Raw genomic sequence first — 21227 nt, forward strand, 5'->3', positions numbered from 1 at the left:
TCGTCACAAGCATTTCAATGCCCAGTTTTCCACAGTGTTAACTATGCAAATGACAAATAAATGCCTCTTGACTCTTGTCTGTCTTTAGCCGACGTAAGGAAGACCCTATCTAGGATTAACCCACACAAGGCAGCGGGTCCTGACAACATACCTGGCCGTGTACTGAGAGACTGTGCTGCACAGCCAACAGATGTCCTAACAGATATCTTCAATACCTCGCTGAGCCAGGCAGTCGTCCCCATGTCTCAAAATCCACAACAATCATACCAGTACCAAAGAAATCACCTGTGTCCTGTCTAAATGACTACTGTCCCATAGCGCTGACTCCAATCATGATGAAGTGCTTTGAGAGGTTAGTCATGCACAACATCAAAACCAGCCTCCCCAACACACTCGATCCACTCCAGTGTGCATACTATCCAAACTGCTCTACAGACGATGCAATTTCCTCCACCCTCCACCTGGCCCTTACCCACCTAGAAAATAAAGACTCCTATGTTAGAATGCTGTTCATCAACTTCAGCTCAGCATTCAACACATTAATCCCACAACAGCACATTAATAAACTAAAACTGCTGGGAATTAACAGTTCCCTCTGTAATTGGATCCTGGACTTTTTAACTGGAAGACCTCAGTCAGTCCGTGTCGGCCACAACACCTTGAGCACTACCACACTGAGCACAGGTGCCCCACAAGGCTGTGTGATCAGCCCACTGCTCTTCACACTGCTGACCCACGACTGCACTGCCAAGTTCGGATGACACAACGGTGGTAGGTCTCATCAGCAACAGCGATGAAACGCACTACAGAGAGGAAGTGGCACAACAACTTGAAGTATGCTACACACAGGTGAGTGGGCCTGTACAAACCACCTGTAGTAACACACTCTCCTCTATGCGCACTAGGCACCTTTCACACACACTGCTGTGTGTACATAATCCCACAAAAGATATGTATGTTTACATGCTCATGCACTACAAATCATCTTGCACTGTTCCCCAGCCAGCTGTTTTACTTACGATGTTTCTCTTTGCACATGTACATTATGCGAAGCATTCGTATAGTCTGTACTTTTTTTAGTTTATGTATAGGTAAACATTTATATATATGGTATATTTATAGTCAAAATCTGTCAGTAGGTTAGTTGTGTATAGATACAGTATTTACTATGTGAAGCATTCGTATAGTTTGTATGTATAAGAAAACATTATATATATTTTATAATCAAAATCTGTCAGTAGGTTAGTTGTATATAGGTTTATGCTGTTTTACTTCATTGATGTATGTGACACGCCCAGACTGGGGGTGTGAAGGCAATCCCTGTCAGCAGACACCCCCACTACCACCCTTCTTGAGGAGCTACCCCGTACCAGAGAAAAGGCAGACCACAAGAACTCAAAGTTAACGTTTATTAATTTATTTAAAAGAAATTTCCCCTCCTCCACTACCAACACAGTAAGGCGAATACAGCCCGAATGGCTACGGCGCCAGATGGCGAAGGCTAGGTGGTAACTCCGTTCTTCGATTTCACAGGCTGGATATCATCAGCGGCTGTCTCGGTTCAGTGGCTTAGTGGGGTTTCAGCACCAATTCAGTGACTCTGCAGGACTTCAGCACAGATTCAATATGAATGGTCGAGTCAGTGGATACTCAAATCCATACGTCACGGGGTCCTACAATGGTAGCAGATTGACAACAGCAGATAGCTCACTTCAGTAACTCTGCAGGCTTTTCACTAAACTCAGACAGAGATAAAGGAGGTGCATATAGGTCACAGCTTTAACAGGCTCTTCACTGGGCTCAGACAGAGAGAAGATAGGTAATTATACTTGACCGCTTCAGCAGGTTCTTCACTGGATTCAGACAGAGAACGGAGGGTACGTATACTTCACAGTTTCAGCAAGCTCTTCGCTGGACTCAGACAGAGAATAGCAAACGGTATGTACACTTCACAGCTTTAACAGGCTCTTCACTGGATTCAGACAGAGAAAGCGAGTTGCATATATTTCACAGTTTTAACAAGCTCTTCAACTTCACAGCTTTAACAGGCTCTCCACTGGATTCAGACAGATAATGGAGGGTACGTATACTTCATGGTTCTAAATCACTTATTCTCCTTTCTTCATCACCCAGGGCAAGGCTTGCACAAATGAACAACACAACTTTGTCGAGGGATTATAGGCTAGTCGCCCGTACACTCTGCAGCATCCCACACTCGTGAATACACTACAACACACTCAATTCACACGTGATAATTAAAACTCAGCACAGCATGCACAAACCTCAAATCCTTAAGCCAGAGTGCGGGCCCACACAACAACCTCAACTGATGTTCTCTCTGAGCATTGATACAAAACAGGGCTCTCGCTGCTGTGTCATTTCAAAACATCCATCTTCAGCAAATAGACAGAGAGTCATGAACTTCAACAGTATGTCAACGCAGTGCTTCTTCATAGAATAGCTATGAACCAGAATAACCAGACACTTATCTCAAATAAATCCAGTCTCTCTGCCTCCGATTCCTTCCTTGCTGTGTCACTGCTACCTCCCCACAAATCCTTCCTCATCTCTCTTTCTTTCCAACATCAACTTCTTTTATTTGCCTCTTGGTCCAATCGCCTGCTTACATATTTTCCCCCGCACAGCTGCCAGCGATTACCCTCATTATCTTCTATTCCAGCGTATTTTTCCTACTTCCGTGTATCCCCGGAACCGGCCTTGTGTTACACCGGAAGTACTCCCCGCCATAACAACAACCTCGGCATATAGTTCCGGCCTTCGTCACCCCGTGACATCTGTATGTATTTATTTAGCACCGTGGTCCTGTAAGGTAAGACATTTCGTTCCACAGTACAGGTCCTTCTCAAAAAATTAGCATATTGTGAAAAAGTTCATTATTTTCCATAATGTAATGATAAAAATTAAACTTTCATATATTTTAGATTCATTGCACACCAACTGAAATATTTCAGGTCTTTTATTGTTTTAATACTGATGATTTTGGCATACAGCTCATGAAAAACCCAAAATTCCTATCTCAAAAAATTAGCATATCATGAAAAGGTTCTCTAAACGAGCTATTAACCTAATCATCTGAGTCAACTAATTAACTCTAAACACCTGCAAAAGATTCCTGAGGCTTTTAAAAACTCCCAGCCTGGTTCATTACTCAAAACCGCAATCATGGGTAAGAGGTTAACCCAGAAGGCCATCATTGACACCCTCAAGCGAGAGGGTAAGACACAGAAAGAAATTTCTGAACGAATAGGCTGTTCCCAGAGTGCTGTATCAAGGCACCTCAGTGGGAAGTCTGTGGGAAGGAAAAAGTGTGGCAAAAAACGCTGCACAACGAGAAGAGGTGACCGGACCCTGAGGAAGATTGTGGAGAAGGACCGATTCCAGACCTTGGGGGACCTGCGGAAGCAGTGGACTGAGTCTGGAGTAGAAACATCCAGAGCCACAGGCGTGTGCTTTTGAACCAGAAACAGCGGCAGAAGCGCCTGACCTGGGCTACAGAGAAGCAGCACTGGACTGTTGCTCAGTGGTCCAAAGTACTTTTTTCGGAAGAAAGCAAATTTTGCATGTCATTCAGAAATCAAGGTGCCAGAGTCTGGAGGAAGACTGGGGAGAAGGAAATGCCAAAATGCCTGAAGTCCAGTGTCAAGTACCCACAGTCAGTGATGGTCTGGCGTGCCATGTCAGCTGCTGGTGTTGGTCCACTGTGTTTTATCAAGGGCAGGGTCAATGCAGCTAGCTATCAGGAGATTTTGGAGCACTTCATGCTTCCATCTGCTGAAAAGCTTTATGGAGATGAAGATTTCGTTTTTCAGCACGACCTGGCACCTGCTCACAGTGCCAAAACCACTGGTAAATGGTTTACTGACCATGGTATTACTGTGCTCAATTGGCCTGCCAACTCTCCTGACCTGAACCCCATAGAGAATCTGTGGGATATTGTGAAGAGAAAGTTGAGAGACGCAAGACCCAACACTCTGGATGAGCTTAAGGCCGCTATCGAAGCATCCTGGGCCTCCATAACACCTCAGCAGTGCCACAGGCTGATTGCCTCCATGCCACGCCGCATTGAAGCAGTCATTTCTGCAAAAGGATTCCCGACCAAGTATTGAGTGCATAACTGAACATAATTATTTGAAGGTTGACTTTTTTTGTATTAAAAACACTTTTCTTTTATTGGTCGGATAAAATATGCTAATTTTTTGAGATAGGAATTTTGGGTTTTCATGAGCTGTATGCCAAAATCATCAGTATTAAAACAATAAAAGACCTGAAAAATTTCAGTTGGTGTGCAATGAATCTAAAATATATGAAAGTTTAATTTTTATCATTACATTATGGAAAATAATGAACTTTTTCACAATATGCTAATTTTTTGAGAAGGACCTGTATGTCCACACATGTAGCAGAATGACAATAAAGGTCAGCTTGACTTGACTTGGTGAAAATCAACCAAAATAAATTAACAGATCAACTGTGAACTTCACAAAACATGCTAATATAACTCAACACAAAAACAAAAGCAAAAATAAAAGCACATAGTAAGAATTAAAGAAAATAAGTGGACAGTTCAGCTGCATAATTTATTCATGCCGCAATGCATGCTGGGAGTCATGGATGAGTTTTGTACTGTGCTGGTACCCAGCATGCATTGCAGCATTAAACTTTTGACTCACCATTGCTGAGATTCATATGCTGATTCTTGATGTCTGTATGTGTTTTAATGATGCTGCAGTACTAAGAGATTTTATGCATAAGATGCTTTACAATTCTTCATAATAGTTTGTTAATTTGCAGTATCATAGAATGAAACTAACCACAACATTTTATTAAAGATCAGCCACTGGACGCGATCAAAGAAGCAGACCGCTTTGTGATGACAATAACCCAAAAACATATACTTACAATTTGGCTTGGTATTTTTGCTATAAAAAAAGGGTTTTATAAACACAGTTACAACAGCCAGAAAAAAAACCTAGCAACAACAAAAAAAAAAAAGGGTCAAGAGACCAACTAAAGCAATGCTGACCGCCGTAATGGTGAGGTCACATAAAACGTTTTCAATAAAGCATCTAAATGTCTATTAATTCTCAAGTGTTTTGTGGATATGTGGCTGATATAAGTATATAAGATATAAGTCAGACTGTAATGTGTGTAGCTGGTAATGCTGTTTGTGGAGTTGTTTAATCATCCTCTGCTGTTTTATTTCAATTGATTTCACTAAGGCTGTGACTGATTGTTAGTTGTGGTTTCATTTTTCTCTTTTCTTCATCTGCTTGTTAACAGCAGCTGTTCATCATTGTCTGAATTCACTCATTAGTTTTCATTCTCTCTGTCAGGTGGACTATATTAGTAAACTCATGTAGGGAATAGTGAATGAGGGTGTGATTTGAAACACTGGACTGCAGAAGGCTACTTTCTTGAAAAGTAATTTTACCCAGAATGCATTTTTTTTTTTTTTTTTTTTTTTACTGTTGTAAATTATAAAAATCAGGATGTTACTGTCAGAATATGGCCGTTTTTGACAGCAATTTTTTACAGTGTATATATTAATTATTTTCACACCTGAATTAAACGTTGTCAAAAGTTATTATGCACTCTCAAAAAGAAATCTCAAAACAGACTTTCCCAGATCCTTAAAATGATTTATTTTTGAATTTAAAATATAAACAAAATATAAACTGTTTATTACAAAGTTTTACTATTCAATTCAATTCAAGTTCATTTGTATAGGGCTTTTTACAATACAAATCATTGCAAAGCAACTCTACAGAAAATAAATTTTCTACAATATTTAGTAGTAGCTTATCAGTGGTGACTGTCAGTTTATGTACATATGGCAGAAATTCAGCATTGCGTTAGTTCAGTCAGGCCACGTTAGTCATGCTTGCATCAGCCGACAGTCAGCTGTTCCTGATGCATACCAATCCAGTCTTGACACCTATCACATGCGGTCTATTTAAATTCCCATTCTTCAGCGTCTCTACCGTCGCATCGCTGCTTGCAATTAACTCCCTCCTCCAACCCCAGCTCCACCAACTGAACCTGTAATCCAATCTAACTTTGTTCTTTCTTTAAAGTCTCTTCATTGGAAGCTGTGTCTATCACATTTCATTTACAACTCATGTAATTGTGTATTGTAATTATGTATGCATATAATGGTTCTGTTCTGTACCCCAGTGGGGTTTGTCTTGCTGCTCTCCCCGCTCTGTCCAAGCATGGCTGCATGGACAGGCGTGTGGAGTGTTGCCCAGAACATAACCATACCGCCAACACTAACTGTATGCAATATTATTGTCATAAATATACTTGACGGAAGTGGTCCTGATTGAAATGTATGGAAAAATCAATTAAAGACATAATCAAACAGACGATGAACACTATTAACAGCAATTATTATATGATGCAATCAAACTAATAGCAAAATTTGGTAGTTCTGTATGTTTTTTCAGGGTTGGCATCATCTGAGGTCCTCTGAGGGGTTGGCATAATCTCTTCTCAGGTGTTCTGGATCCGGACTTACTAGGCCTACTTTATCTCTTTTATGCTTGTATTTCTTTTCTTTGAATGCACATATGCATCTCTCTGTAAAGTACTTTGTAAACTGTTTTAAAAGATTCTATATAAATATAAATAAAGCTTTAACCAATCAGACCTCCACGACTGACCGATAAAAGTGTGTGAAATCTAATTGGCTGGGAGTGAACCTGGAATACTTTTGACAGTCAAAGATGGATCTTTAATTTATTTCCAGTTTAATAATATTTAGCAATGTTAATGAAATGTAGCCTATATTAGAAATAGATTTTTAGATTTTTATTTATGAAAACCCACTTCATATTAGCTACACATTCAATGTCACTCTCCTTTAAGTGAATACACAGTTATATGACAGTTACATGTAATTACATTGACTGTAAATGCAAAACACATAATATAATATAATATAATATAATATAATATAATATAATATAATATAATATAATATAATATAATATAATATATCTCCAAACTTAAGGTCTCCAAATCTTAAGTATCTCACATAGAATACGCTTCGTTATTTATACAACATAACGTATATTACGACTTACGTATATTACGCCTTCTGCACAAAATGCCCCGAATGCACAAATTGTCTGTGCAGCTCTGAATGAACTCCTTTAGTGGACGCATTCTTCACACAACAACGTGCAGAAACACACCATCTAAACTCTAAAAAGTTGCAGCGTTTTATTATAATAGTGCTCTCATTATAATTGTTATGTATATGACAGTCCCAGTCATAGTTGTTATTATTATTATGCTTTGTTGTTTGTCCCACTCGAGCTGTGCGCTGAAGAGATAATCACTGTAGTACTACATTGAAGCACTTTACTGCAGTGCATCTCAACCAAATGCATGTATATAAACCGGCTGAAATGTTTTGAAATCAGTTGTTCGAAAAAATCCAGTCTTTCACTCTGCCTTTGTCAATTTGAGTCTTGTTAAAGATTTAAATCCCTGCCGCCAATATGCTCCTCTGTTGGTCACGGATCATGGAAAGTGAAACTTCCTTGAAATCTATTGGGGTGGTTGGATTTATTCACACACATTAAAATATTTATTTGAAGCTTTCTTTTCAAATTCTTATTTACAGAATTATTTTAGTATGCTGCATATTAACTTATTGGGAAAAAACTGGTAGTTCTCAGACATAAAATCAGACATTTTAGCACCCCATATAGCCAAAATGGCATGATCATAACACCCCACGAATATTCGACTGTGAGGCTGCGTCCGAAATGGCATACTCAATGAGTAGGTATTTGATTCCAATAAGTACTTACTTAAGGAGTGCTAAAAGAGTACGTACTCTACAGACAAATCTCGTTGAGTATGAATGCAATCCGCCATTTATGTTATCATGTGACCTATGACGTTAAAACAAGCGCAACAACTTAAAAGAAATGACCAACAGGTGAAGGCCAAGATGGCTCTGTTCCGAGCAGACGTGCTGCACTCTTAATCGTCAGACATCATCGAGATCTGCATGCAATAACTGAGGAAAACTACTTTCTCTGTTTATTTCATGTCAATAGTGTTTTAGAGACTGATATTAACTTTGTTTGAAAACTATGGTCATATGGGCAAACGCAAAGCGAAACATCACTCCGAGGCAAGCATGGAGAAAAATGAAAATATCGTGCCAGCCCAACTATTCACCCCGTATCCTGATGTTGCAATGCTGACAGATTTAACCTGTGACTCAGCTGACACTGTCGATCCAGAGAAATCTCTGGCAACTCCACTACTGTGCACCCCAGCTAAAAGCCCAGCGCCAAAAAGAGGAAAGACTAACATTACATCTCCTGAATGTCACCTCAACAAGGTTATGACTGCCATTCAGTCTGTTTTTTTGCAAAATGTGAAATAATTTTTTAAAAGTTTACATCTATGGAGACAATGGTGAGAAACACTGATCAGGCCATTACCTTTCTGAATGAATCAGTGGAAAAACTCCTTAAAAATACCACCAACCATAACTAGGGAATTTCAGTGCTGGAAAAAAAGATGTTAGACTTGAGCGAAGAAAACAAACAACTCAAACTTCAGCTGCTGGAGGCGAATAGCTATCGACGAAGATGGGGCCTGAGATTGCAAGGGATGAAGGAGGAAGATCAACAAGAAAATACTCGGGATCTGGTGATCAAAGTCCTGAGTGAAAAAGACATCTTGTTGCATATGTCAGATCCCGTTGGGTCTATCGGTTTTCATTGTAATGAGTAGCTTAGTCTAATTTAGGAGGTCTTGTTTATTGTTTATTATAGTCATTTTCTTTTCTTTTTTTTTTCTTTTTTGGATGGCAGTTTTTAATTTTGGAAAATTAGACTTTATCTCTCTTAATGTCAGAGGTTTAAGGGATTTGGATAAAAGGAAGGCACTTTTTCTTTTCATTAAACACAAGGAGGCTCAAATTATTTTATTTCAAGAAAAACATTCTTGTGATAATGACATTAAGTTTTGGAGATCGTAGTGGGGAGATTCTGCTTATTTTTGTCATGGAGCAAATCATTCTGCAGGGGTTGCTGTTTTCTTAAATAAATTGAAAATAAATTGACAGATTCCCTCCAAAGAACAGTACATCTAAAGTTTGTGAGTTGGTTTGTGATAATTTACAGGTTACTGATGTTCTGCGTTACTTACATCCATACGATAAGGAATATATGTGTACAAATAATGCTTTTACACGTACAGTAAGTCAAGGATTGACTTTTGGCTCTTAACTACTAATGCAGTTCAGTTTGTTTCAGACACTTCGAATGGTTATTCACTTTTATCAGATCATAGATTCATCTCAATCTCTTTAATTGGAAATACAGATAGTCGTAAAAGAATTTGCAGCTACTGGAAATTTAATAATAAGTTACTTTCGGATGCAAATTTCATAGAATCTGTTAAAAAAAACTGCTTCCATTTTGGAAGATGAATCTATGAGTTATATCCAAAGATGGAATTTTTTTTAAAATTTAAAGTTAGACAATTAGTTCTGCGTCAAGGCAAAGAACTTAAAGTGGCAAATTCTAAAAGATGTCAAGATATTCTCAATTAGCTTGACAAGTTGGTCTCTTAAAAAAAAAACTCTTAATAAAGAGGAGGAATCCTATTTATCTAATTTGAGAAACAAAATGGATGATCGCTATGTAGATTTAGCTAAGGGCGCATTTATAAGATCTAATGCTAAATGGTTGGAAATTGAATTTTTGTGCTCTGGAAAAAAGAAATATAAAAAGAAATTGTCTAGCACCGTTAAAAATCGATAATAACATTAAAAAACCCTGTCAAATTAATAAATATATATACTCTTTTTTTAAACATATTATATTGCTCAAATTATAATGAAAATTATGCAAGATCCTGTCTTCAAAAAATCAAACCTTTTACTCCAGTAATTTCAAGTGAGTTTAAAGTGGTTTGTGAAAATGACCTTTCTTTAGACGAACTTACCAAAGCAATGCAATCTATGAAGAAGGGTAAATCCCCGGGCACAGATGGCCTAACTATTGAGTTTTATGCATACTTTTGGGAATCTATTAATCTATTAAGAGACCATTACTTAGAATGTACAATGAATGTATTATTAATGAGGAATTATGTACTTCTATGAAACAAGGCCTTATTACCTTGATACCAAAACCAGGCAAAGACCTTCTCTCCCTTGACAACTGGAGGCCAATCACTTTACTAAATTTAGATTATAAAATTCTATCATTAGTTCTTGCAAAAAGATTAAAAACAGGCTTATCTGATATAATTAATGAAACTCAAACTGGTTTTATGCCTAAACGACATACAGCATAAACTGTAACATCAGGCTAATTTTGGATCTCAGATTATGCAAATTATATTAACTCTGATGAAATCATTCTGCTTCTAGATTTTTACAAAGCGTTTGATACCATTGAACATAAACACAAATCAGGTTGCAAAAGTCCTTGAAATCATTAACACCTTTTCGGAGGCTTCTGGTTTAAAATTAAATATTCCTAAATGTGATTTTTTTTGTTTATTTGATAACCTTGAAACCTCCATGAATAATATACCTATTAAAGATAATGTGAAATATCTCAGCATCCATATTTCCAAGAAAATCTCTCTTAGATAAGAAATTAAATTTATTCCTAAAATTAAAAAAAAAGCAAAACTAATATTTAACAATTGGCTTCAGAGATCTATCCTTCCTTGGTAGAGTTCTTTTAATAAAAGCAGAAGGTCTGTCTCATTTTACATATACATGTCTTTTTCATCATTTGTTCATTACAATACATGTAAACAAATGAACAGTTTGTTTAACTTTTTTAGGAAAAACATCAACATTTGAAGAAACAAGTTCTCTGTGGTAAGAAAGCTGATGGAGGTTTTGACATGCTTGATTTTTTTACATTAATTACACTTTCAATGTAAATTCGGTTAAGAATTGTCTCAATTCACCAGATTCTATTTGGTACTTTATCCCACACAATATCTATAAAAATGTGTTTTTAATTTGTTAACTTGTATCTGTCACGGGTCGTCAAGGAAAGAGAACAGCAGACGAAGATTTATATTCCAAACAGACTTAACTGAGACTTCAGACTTGGTACAACTCATAACATATGCTAATAACCGACAAAGGTAAGAACAGAAACAGGACTATAAGTACACACATGGTAAATGAGAGAACTAAGGAGGAACAGCTGGACGAGGATTAACTAATCAGAAACCATGGAAACTGAGAGCTCATAACAGACAAGACCTTTAACTAAACTGAACGCAATTGTGACATTAGCTCCCCCCTCAGAAGGCGTGACCTCACGCCACAACAGTAGATGACAGAAAAAGAGAAATGAGGGTGGAGGCTTAGGTGGAGGGCGTGGTGTTGGTGAAGGACTGGAGCCTGGAGAATTTTGAGGAGGCCAACACCATGGTGGAGCAGACGGTGGGAGGAACCAGGGAGAAGCTCTGGCTAAAGGACTGGGCGACACCCAGAGGCCAATCCACGGAGGCGGAACCAGGGTACCTGGAGGAACCAGCGGAGTGATCAACGGACCAGGGCAACATCACAGGCCTGGAAGCCCAAGGTGGAGCGGCTGGCTCACGTGCCTGAGGCGGAGCCAGGGATTCGGCTGACCAGGGCGACGATGGAGCCAGCGAGGACGACAGGGAAACCAGAGGAAGGGAGGAGTCTGGTAAAGCCGAAGGGGTGGAGGGTCGAGGGGAAGCCGGAGACCTGGAAGTCCGTGGTGGAAGCTGAGCGACAACCGACCGAGGTTTGTCCAGATGTACGAGGGAGCACAGAGGAGTCCTAGGGCAGACAGGCCTAGCTGAAGCAAAAGGAATACAGACCCGGAGTGGAGCCGGCGGGCTGACAGGTCGAGGTGGAGACATGGGCCTGGAGGGCCGAAGTGCAGCCGGGGACTCAGCCCAATCCCAAGCTGGTGGAGGAGAAGCCTGAGGCAAGGCTGATGAGCTGCACAGAGCTAGCGGCAGAGGCAGAGCCGAGGAGCTGGTTGACACCAGTAGGGCCGACGAATCCAGGGGACTGGCTGAAACCAGTGGAGGAGATGGGACCAGGAAATCTGATAGGGTCATCGGAGGAGGAAGATCTCCGGACTGGACCGGAGCCTCTAACAATCTGGACGGGACCGGCGAAGAAGACAAGGGTTTGAGGGTGGGTACTTGGGTGGGAATTGGATCCGTGGACCACAGATCTATAAGGTTCATGTCAGCTTCTGGCTTTAAGGTGGACCGATCAGTGTGCTTAGTCTCCTCTGCTTCGGTGGGCTCTGGCTCTGGTTTTGGTTCCTGAACGAGCCCTGTTGGTGTCTCGGGCTCGCTGACTGTGAGGAAAAGGCCGCCATTCTGGAGCATCCAGCCCAAATACTCCATCCATCTTTGGCTTTCTGGTCTAAGGAGGAGACGTAATGCAGGTGAGTCCATCCTTTTTGTTTATTTTGATGCGGTCGGTTATTCTATCACGGGTCTTCACGGAAAGAGAACAGCAGACAAAGATTTATATTTCAAACAGACTTTACTGAGACTTCAGACTTGGTACAACTCATAACATATGCTAATAACAAACAAAGGTTAGAACAGAAACAGGACTATAAGTACACACATGTTAAATGAGAGAACTAAGGAGGAACAGCTGGACGAGGATTAACTAATCAGAAACCATGGAAACTAATGAGAGCTCATAACAGACAAGACCTTTAACTAAACTGAACGTAATTGTGACAGTATCTTTTCCCCTTCTAAACTCCCCATTAAACTTTCTAAACTCCATGAACAGGCACTTTTGGCATGGAGGCTTTGTTTTGTTCACAATTTATCCCTGCAAAGTTATGAAACAACGAGAGTATTTTAGTAAAGGACAAGTTTTTTTTTTTTAAGAATTGGCAAGGAAAAGGTATTAATTATCTTTGTGATATACTAGATCCTCAAGGGAATGTTTACTCTTACTGTAATTTAAATACAATACTATTTCTGTATCCATAATGTCATCCAATGTTGTACTAAATTGTTGAAGTTAATGGTTTATACGTGCAATAAGAAAAGAAAAGAAAAGAAAAGAAAAGAAAAGAAAAGAAAAGAAAAGAAATGACCAGCAGGTGCTGGTTTTCATCAGTAGGTCGTCAACCATACCACCTAGCTCTGCCGAATGTAAGCAAAATGTTTGCAATCATGTCTGCACAGAGGAGACATCAGGCAGCTGCTCGAAAATCTCGTCTTTGGAGAAGGCTGTTTATTTAATACTGGATAAATGTAAGTATTATTACTTAAAATGTAGGATTACTCCAGAATGATTTGCATTGCTAGCCCACCCCAACACTTATGCACATTAATAATAATAAAAGCCTTTTAATACTTAATTATATAACTTATATATATACATTTAAGTAAAATAAGGAAAATGTAATTTAATTGGATTGTCATATGATATAGCTATGCATAAATACTAGACAAATGTGGCCAATGTGAATACATCAGTTTTCAGTCAAGCAATGAATTAAATATTTTATTTACTGACAACAATAGGAAATGTAAACAAAAGAGTAAATAAATGAATAAAACTAACCAACACAAAAATAAATACATATCAGCAAGACATGGAACAACAATTCTTTATTTAAATTTGTTCAAACAAACTATCACATTTACAGGCAGTGAACCCCACATTCTACTGCCATCTCAACACAGCTGTGCCAATTCTGCAGCTTTATTTGGATGAAGCAGCTGATCACCGTGCCCACCTTCACCTGTCTTTGCCGTCCATCAAGTCCCTCATTGCTGCACTCAGACAGGAATCTTACCATGGGTGGGAAATCTCGCTCTTCTCAATGGGGACATCGTTGAGGCAGAGAATGAGGAAGACTATGGTGACGGCCCCCCTGAACCCCACAACCCTCAGGCAAGAGTGGGAGATAATGTGCAGGACAATCTGGTTGCAGCTGTGTCTGCTCCAAACATTTGTGTGGCTGCTCTCCATAAGGATGACTACCTATAAAATATTCAAAGCAATTAAAATATTTTAAACTTCATGTTGTCCATTTCTTGCATAATTTCATATGTTTACAAGTACATGCTAATTTGTGTTGTAGCTTTATCACTTTTGTGGTGTAGTGGGCTAAACCATCTAACTAAGGAGAAGGTTGCCTATTTGCAACCACCAGTGTCTCCTTGAGCAAGGCTCTTTACTCCAGGGAGATTGGGGGTCCCTGTAATAAGGAGACTGCAAATCACTTTGGATAAAAGCATCAGCCAAATGCATAAATATAAATAAATGTAAAAGATTTCAGTGCAGCCTTTTTTAAAAGTGTGCTGGGCACAAAAGCTTAATTAAGCTGCTGTTTTCTTTGTTTTCTTCTAAAGCAGTGGTCATTTCTACAAGGTTGTACAACAATATGAATACACCACACATATTCACAAAACATTCACTTTATATTTAAAAAAATATATAAATGTGAATGAATGTTATAAATGATAATTTATAAGACCTCAAAGTATCACCAAATGTCTGTAAATCTATGATGTACTGTGAATGTGTAGAATTTGTTAAACACACACACACACACACACACACACACACACACACACACACACACACACACACACATATATATATATATATATATATATATATATATATATATATATATATATATATATATATATGGTTTAGGTCTCCGCGTTTATTTTTATTTTTATTTTTTTACAAATGCCGCAGTAATTTGGCCTTGCAGGCCCTGTTTCACAACAAAAAAGCTCTTCGAAGGCACAGAAACAAGAATCAGAAAAGTGCTGTAATAAATCTGTTTGAAATTACAATACTTATAATAAACTGCAACTTAAAATTTACACTGATTTTTTTTAAATGCATTTATCTAGTATATACTCACTCAAAACCTTTCATAGCAGCATTTTGCTTTCTGGTGAAGAGGGCTTCGTTAGCCACTCTCCACCATATTAGCACACATGTGCTCATCTGTCCCTGTAAAATCCAGACAAGATTTAAGTTACCACTGTGATTTATGTGCTCAATAAATGTAAATGTTGAGGTAGTTGTTGATGTAACTCACTTTTTATCCAACAAAAATGTCAATGTAATGTCAACGTTACTAATGGACAAATAAAATAGATAACTTATTTACTGTAAGGCTGGAGTCGGACCGTCTGGACTGAGGGACGACTTCTCCCTAAGAGAACAAAGGACTTTCCTGATATTTAACAAAAGTAGACTAAAAGATAATACAGATCCTAAGAGTCAAGAGATATTTTGATTACTGTAATGGGAGTGCCCTTTTCCAGGGTCTTCCATGTAAATTACCTTCTGTTCCCTTTGAGGTGTGAACTACACTGGTCTGGGACCTGACTTAATCAAATTCCAATTGTTAGTTTCTGTCTTCATCTTGGGGAATGTTTGTCTTGGTCTGAGGTGTTTAAAGGATTGCAGCAAAAGGATCAGTTCGATTCTGTAGCCAGAAAGCCCGTAGTGTGGTGTGTGACTCTTCCCTTCATACTATGTATTTCACTAGAAGTCAGGTATGCATCTTTCACTCTTAGATTCATCTTTGAGAATTTGATGTCTTGTATTGATTTGATATCTTTGAATTGGGTATGTAATTGGCAGAATACGTTTACCTGACTGATAATAAATTGTTACATTTGATTTTATTCTGTTTTACTCAGAATAAATAGAATAATCACATGTGAGAATAATAATAATTAGAGACAGACAAACAACCAATCTACCTTTCAACCTAAATTCGAGATCATTAAATGGAGTCAGATTAGAATTGGATTTAAATTGAATAACTTTGCGCAATGAAAAGACAGAACACGCAGGAAACCTTCAGCCAGCACCGGATACCTTCCTTGGACCGAGTGCCTGGACCTTACATTTATATAACTATTTGCATAATTTAAGCAGTGTTGACAACAGTGAATTCTACATAACAGCACACATACATCACTCACTCAGACGTCTATTTCATGTCTATTAGATGTGTTATCGAACATTTTTCTGTCAGATGTTAGACATTCAGTAATCGTCTTTAAGATGTATATGGTTTATGTAAATTCACTTTGGTGACGTATGTGTGCTTAGTGGAGTTCCGCTGTTCACTATACAGTACATAAAATATCTTAGTGCAAAATCACAAATATACTATTCTATTTAACGTCTTTACTCCTTCAGCAGGACTGTTTGCTCTACACTAGCTCAACAAATGACGTTAACACAATAAAACAGAGTTTTCCAGATTCTTATACTCACATTTGAAAACACCCGCGTCCATCCTTGCAATGTATCCTCTTCTTCTTCGTCGTCTTATGACGTATCCTCTCCTATAGAGATTGCTAATGTGTCGTCATCATGACGTATTCCCAGTGGTAAACGCAAAGCATTTTGGGAAACCGCGGCACAAACATAACGCGCCAGACTTCTATGCATGGAGGGAAGAACGCTATAAACTGGAATAGAAGTGGCGTAAAGCTTAAGAACGGAATATCCTTTTATCGTTTTCCAGCGTGGAAAAATAATAGTACAAGCCATGTTTCAGAGGTGACAAATAGTTGACGAATGGCATGGATAGCAGCAGTAAGGAGCCCAAGATTACCTTCGATAACACTCCACCACACATGATGGTGTGTTCAAAGCATTTTCACAAAGGTAAGTTACAATTACTCTCTGTAAATATTATGTTGTGGGGGCAAAAAAAACAGCGTGTTTTGTTTGACTTAACCAGACCATTAGCTTAAGTTACCAACGTACTAAATCGTAACGTTAATCAGTTTTAAATGTTGTACATCTAGGCTACATAGCAATTTATTTGGTGACTCTGTTTGCAGGCAAACCTGCCTATGAAATGTTGGAGTGTGATCCTGACTGGACCCCTTCTCTGTACCTCGTCCATACTGAGGTCAAAGCTACGAACACAGACCGGTTCCAAGCCTTTTTGGAGAATTATATACCATGCTAACATCTAATATGTAAATGTTTATTGTTTTCCAAAAGATTTTGTAATGTCTCTTCTCACATGTAATGATTTTTAGCCATGTCTGTAAATAAAATACACAAAGACCGAATGAAATTCTGCCTCCTTTATCTGTATTAAGGAAGAATTGTGCAAAATCAGTGTTCTGGTGTTTGCAAACACAATTACATAACTTAAATAGTAGTAACAATCCAACTTAATTTCAGTTTCTTTACATATTTAACATGTAAAACACATTTAGATGAATACATTTACATTATTAAAAAGTCCATAGAAAACTTCGTGTGTGTATGCACTAACACTTAGTATCATGTAGTTGTAAATATATGGGTGCTGGAAGTTGGGCAACAGTTTGACGTCCCCTGACCAGTCGCTCTGCTCGTAAGGATCCAGTCTTTTGATTCCCTTTTTTTCTCGTCATATCTCGTCTTTGCATTAGGATTTAGTTTTAGGCGGTATGGTACGACAATGTTTTCTTTAGTCCGCTGCATTTTGTACGATTATATTCTGTTTTTCACGCTAATTGTTCATTATTTTCATGCCCAGAACACTAGCCTGTTATGCCAACCCATGTAAACTGGCCAAACATACCCATAATTCTTTGCGTTCTGATGACGTTGCCGCCCAGTTGGTCACATGTCTTAGCAATCTCTATGGGCGTCTGGGATAAAAAAAGTATCCATCGATGAGCACCTCAGAATCTGGGCTGAAGCAGTAGGACATCCGGGGATTTCTCGCTTACTCTTTTATGAACACTGAGGTTTCGGACATACTACTTTCTTCACCTACTCTTTTTTTCCTACTATATAGTAGATAAGTAGGCATATTAGAATGCAAATTAAGTATACATATGACTGAATCTCACAAGAATTAGGGAAATTTTCGCCTACTCTTTTATGAATACTGATGATTCAAATATACTTATTTGCTTGCCTACTGCGTTTTGCTGACTATATAGTATGGAAGTATTCCATTTCGGATGCAGCCTGAGATTGGTAGTCGAATAAGGCTCCTCCTATCGAAGCATCGAATCTTTAACTATTCGGGGTCACCCCTAATTTTTAGCATTAAACATTTTGAACAGCTGGGAGAGTTTAAAACACAAACAGTTTAAAATACAAATAACAAGCATATTAAAAGAAACCCACAATGCATTTAGGTGAATGTTCCTGTAGCATATCTCCTGTTGCCAGTAGGGGCGCTAATTTAGGGAACGCTGTATGGGTCGTATTTGAGGATAGTGACAAATGACCTATTCGGTCGTATAGGTTGGAGAACTTGTTGCAAAAATTACATTTGGGTGAATTTGAAATGTGTCTTTAACTGTTTCCAAATACGAACAGAATAACAGGGTTATGATTACAAAGTGAATTAGCTATAACTTTGGGTGATAAAAGTATTGCATTAATAGAATATGGGAGACATTCCTCCTGTTCCAATTCTCCCCCATTGGAGTAAAATCTATCCATGAAGTCAAGGTCCTCAGGTTTGCACCCCAATAATAGAAAAGAAAATTAGATTGGGCAAACCCTCCCTGTATTTTGGGTTTACATAGGTGGTGTTTAGAAATCCTATGGACTTTATAGTTCCAGACAAAGGGAACCAGGATAGAGTCCAGTTTTTAAAAAAAAAAGAAAAGAAAAAAATATTTGGGCAGAAATACAGGAATGTTCTGCACTATATACAAAAATTGCGGAGAAATATCATCTTAATTGTGTTTACCCTACCCATAAGAGAAATAGGAAGTGTTCTCCAGAAATTTGTCATAGGTTTGAGTTTAGACAATAGGGGGTTGAAAATTGGCCTCAACTAAGTTGGAAAACTTTTTTTTTTCCTAGGTATGTAAATTTGTTCTGAAGCAATCTTAAAGGGCAAATGCTGAAGCAAAGAAGAATCTTTGATAGTGATTAGCATCAACACACTCTCCCAATTAATTTTATATCCTGCAAATGTACCATAGTGATTAATCAAATTAAGGATATTTGGAATGCTACTATTGGGCTCAGAAATAAATACAATTACATCTTCTGCATATAAAGCTAATTTATTCTGGTTTTAAAACCTTTAATTCCAGTATGTGTTCTAATAGCCTCCCTTTGCGTGTTTGCACATGCAAGACAGATGCGCTGCGCTCTTCATTCATCTCACTTCGCAATAATAAAAACAACAGTGGCATCGTGCAGATAATTCTTGTGTGTTTATTATAGTGCAATAAAGCCGTGTTCAAATGCTGCTCTTATATAGACCTAATATATAAATTTTTCATAATGAACTGGACTGCCAGTGAGTACGCTGCTTTTTGATGCAGCTTTTGCTTTTAGCCTACAGCAAAACTGGCTTATAGTGCCGATGATAATAGCACCATTTATTTTTCAACCTCACATAAAAATTATTAATGGAACAAAAACAAATTTTTGCTGTAATAACTACTACGACTATTTTTAAGTTGTTTCCTATGAACCAAAGCACCATCATACATTATTAATGTCTTACTGTCATTATTAGCCCTTCTTGGATTCAGTCGCATGTATTCTGTAGCTTATTGTGAATATAAACCATCAGTTTCTAGAGCTGTAGTCAAGTCTAGCTTTGTCGAGTCCAAGACCAGGACTAGTCGAGACCGAGTCAAGACAGATTCCAAAGAGGTTAGAGTCCAAGTCAAGTCCAAAAGTTTCGAGTCCAAGTCAAGACCAAGTCCAAATGAGAGGGGAAAAAAAGGATCCTCTTCAAAACAGCATACTTAACTATTGATAATGTATGTGATGCGAGAGGCAGCATATCTCCTATTCTAAGAAAATAATTTTACATTATTATTTGTAATGATCAAAAAGCATGTGCAAAGTAAAAACTTTGTAGGACAGGGGTCTACAAACTAGATCCAATGCCCTGCAGAGTTTAGCTCCAACTGGCCTTAACTGGAAGTTTCTAGTGTGTCTATTAAGAGCTTGATTAGCTGGTTCAAGTGTGTTTAATTAGGGTTTGAGCTAAACTCTGCAGGACACCGGCCCTCTAGGACCGAGTTTGGAACTGTAGGATCAATTTTTTTATATATACTTTATTTATATTTTATTTCCTTTATAATGCTGCTGTTTGCTGACATCATGTCTGTGGTCAAAAATTAAAATGATTGATGCCTTCACGCAGTGCACACACGCAAAGGGATAGAAGGGATACATACGGCACTACTGGGCACGCGCACATAAATACAGCGTAATTTTTGTCACACTGTACAATATTATTAGTATTTCATTATTGGAAAGGGTAAGTTTTAGGCTGGGGAATGTGTAGACATTAATAAAACACAATGTAACAGGTAGAAAATTAAATTAGAAACATCTAAACTTTTCAGAATGCAACAAGTGCACCGCTGGTCATGTGACAAGAATCAACAAATCAGCTTCATCCTTTCCCGTAAGAAAAAAAGAAAGCTAAGCCAAGATGGAGAAACAGCTGATCATAGCAGTACAAGGATAGACATTTTTTTAAATGAATTTAGTAGCAGAGCTACTGCAAGGGATTTTTAGTGCTGGAAATCCATTTATCCTTTGCTGAAACTCCTGCGCCTTCATGGAGAGCAGGTCATGGTTGTTTAGGAACGGCAGACGCCACGGGAGTGCAAGCATAGAGTGCAGGCTACAGAGTGCTTTGGAAAAAGGAGAAAGCAGTGCACCTAGCGTTTTCCACACGTTTGACATGGCAAAGCTTAACTGCACCTGCTTTTAGAGCTTTGCATTTCAGCCCGAGCTAGACTGTCCCTGTTCCCGGAGACCGAGACGGCAAAAAGCGCTTCCTGTTTTCTCTATTTTACAAAAGCACACCGTTTTGTTGATATTGTGAGTACACACAAAAATAAGGGTAGAACATTTACAGTTCTGAATGAAGTATTACGTTTATCTGTATGAGCAAAAATGATGGTGTACTTCAAGTGGTTTACACTGAAGAACAAAATGCAAGTGATAACACTGGCGCCTCCAAGCATTAAGAGCGCTTCAGCTTCCACTCTCTGCACAAACGCTTATATATATATACGCCTAACAGCTTTTATCTAGGTTAAATGTTTAAACTAATATTGTAATATGCTTTAAGTGTTTTATATCTATAGATTTTATTTTAAGCAAGTTGTGATTATTTGAGAAGGGTAAATTGATCAAACGTGATCAACACAGCTGTCTGCTGCTATCCGCTTGGTCAACACTTAAA

The sequence above is a fragment of the Cyprinus carpio genome, chromosome B2 (genome assembly GCF_018340385.1).
Source record: "Cyprinus carpio isolate SPL01 chromosome B2, ASM1834038v1, whole genome shotgun sequence".
In the NCBI taxonomy this organism is placed as follows: Eukaryota; Metazoa; Chordata; class Actinopteri; order Cypriniformes; family Cyprinidae; genus Cyprinus; species Cyprinus carpio.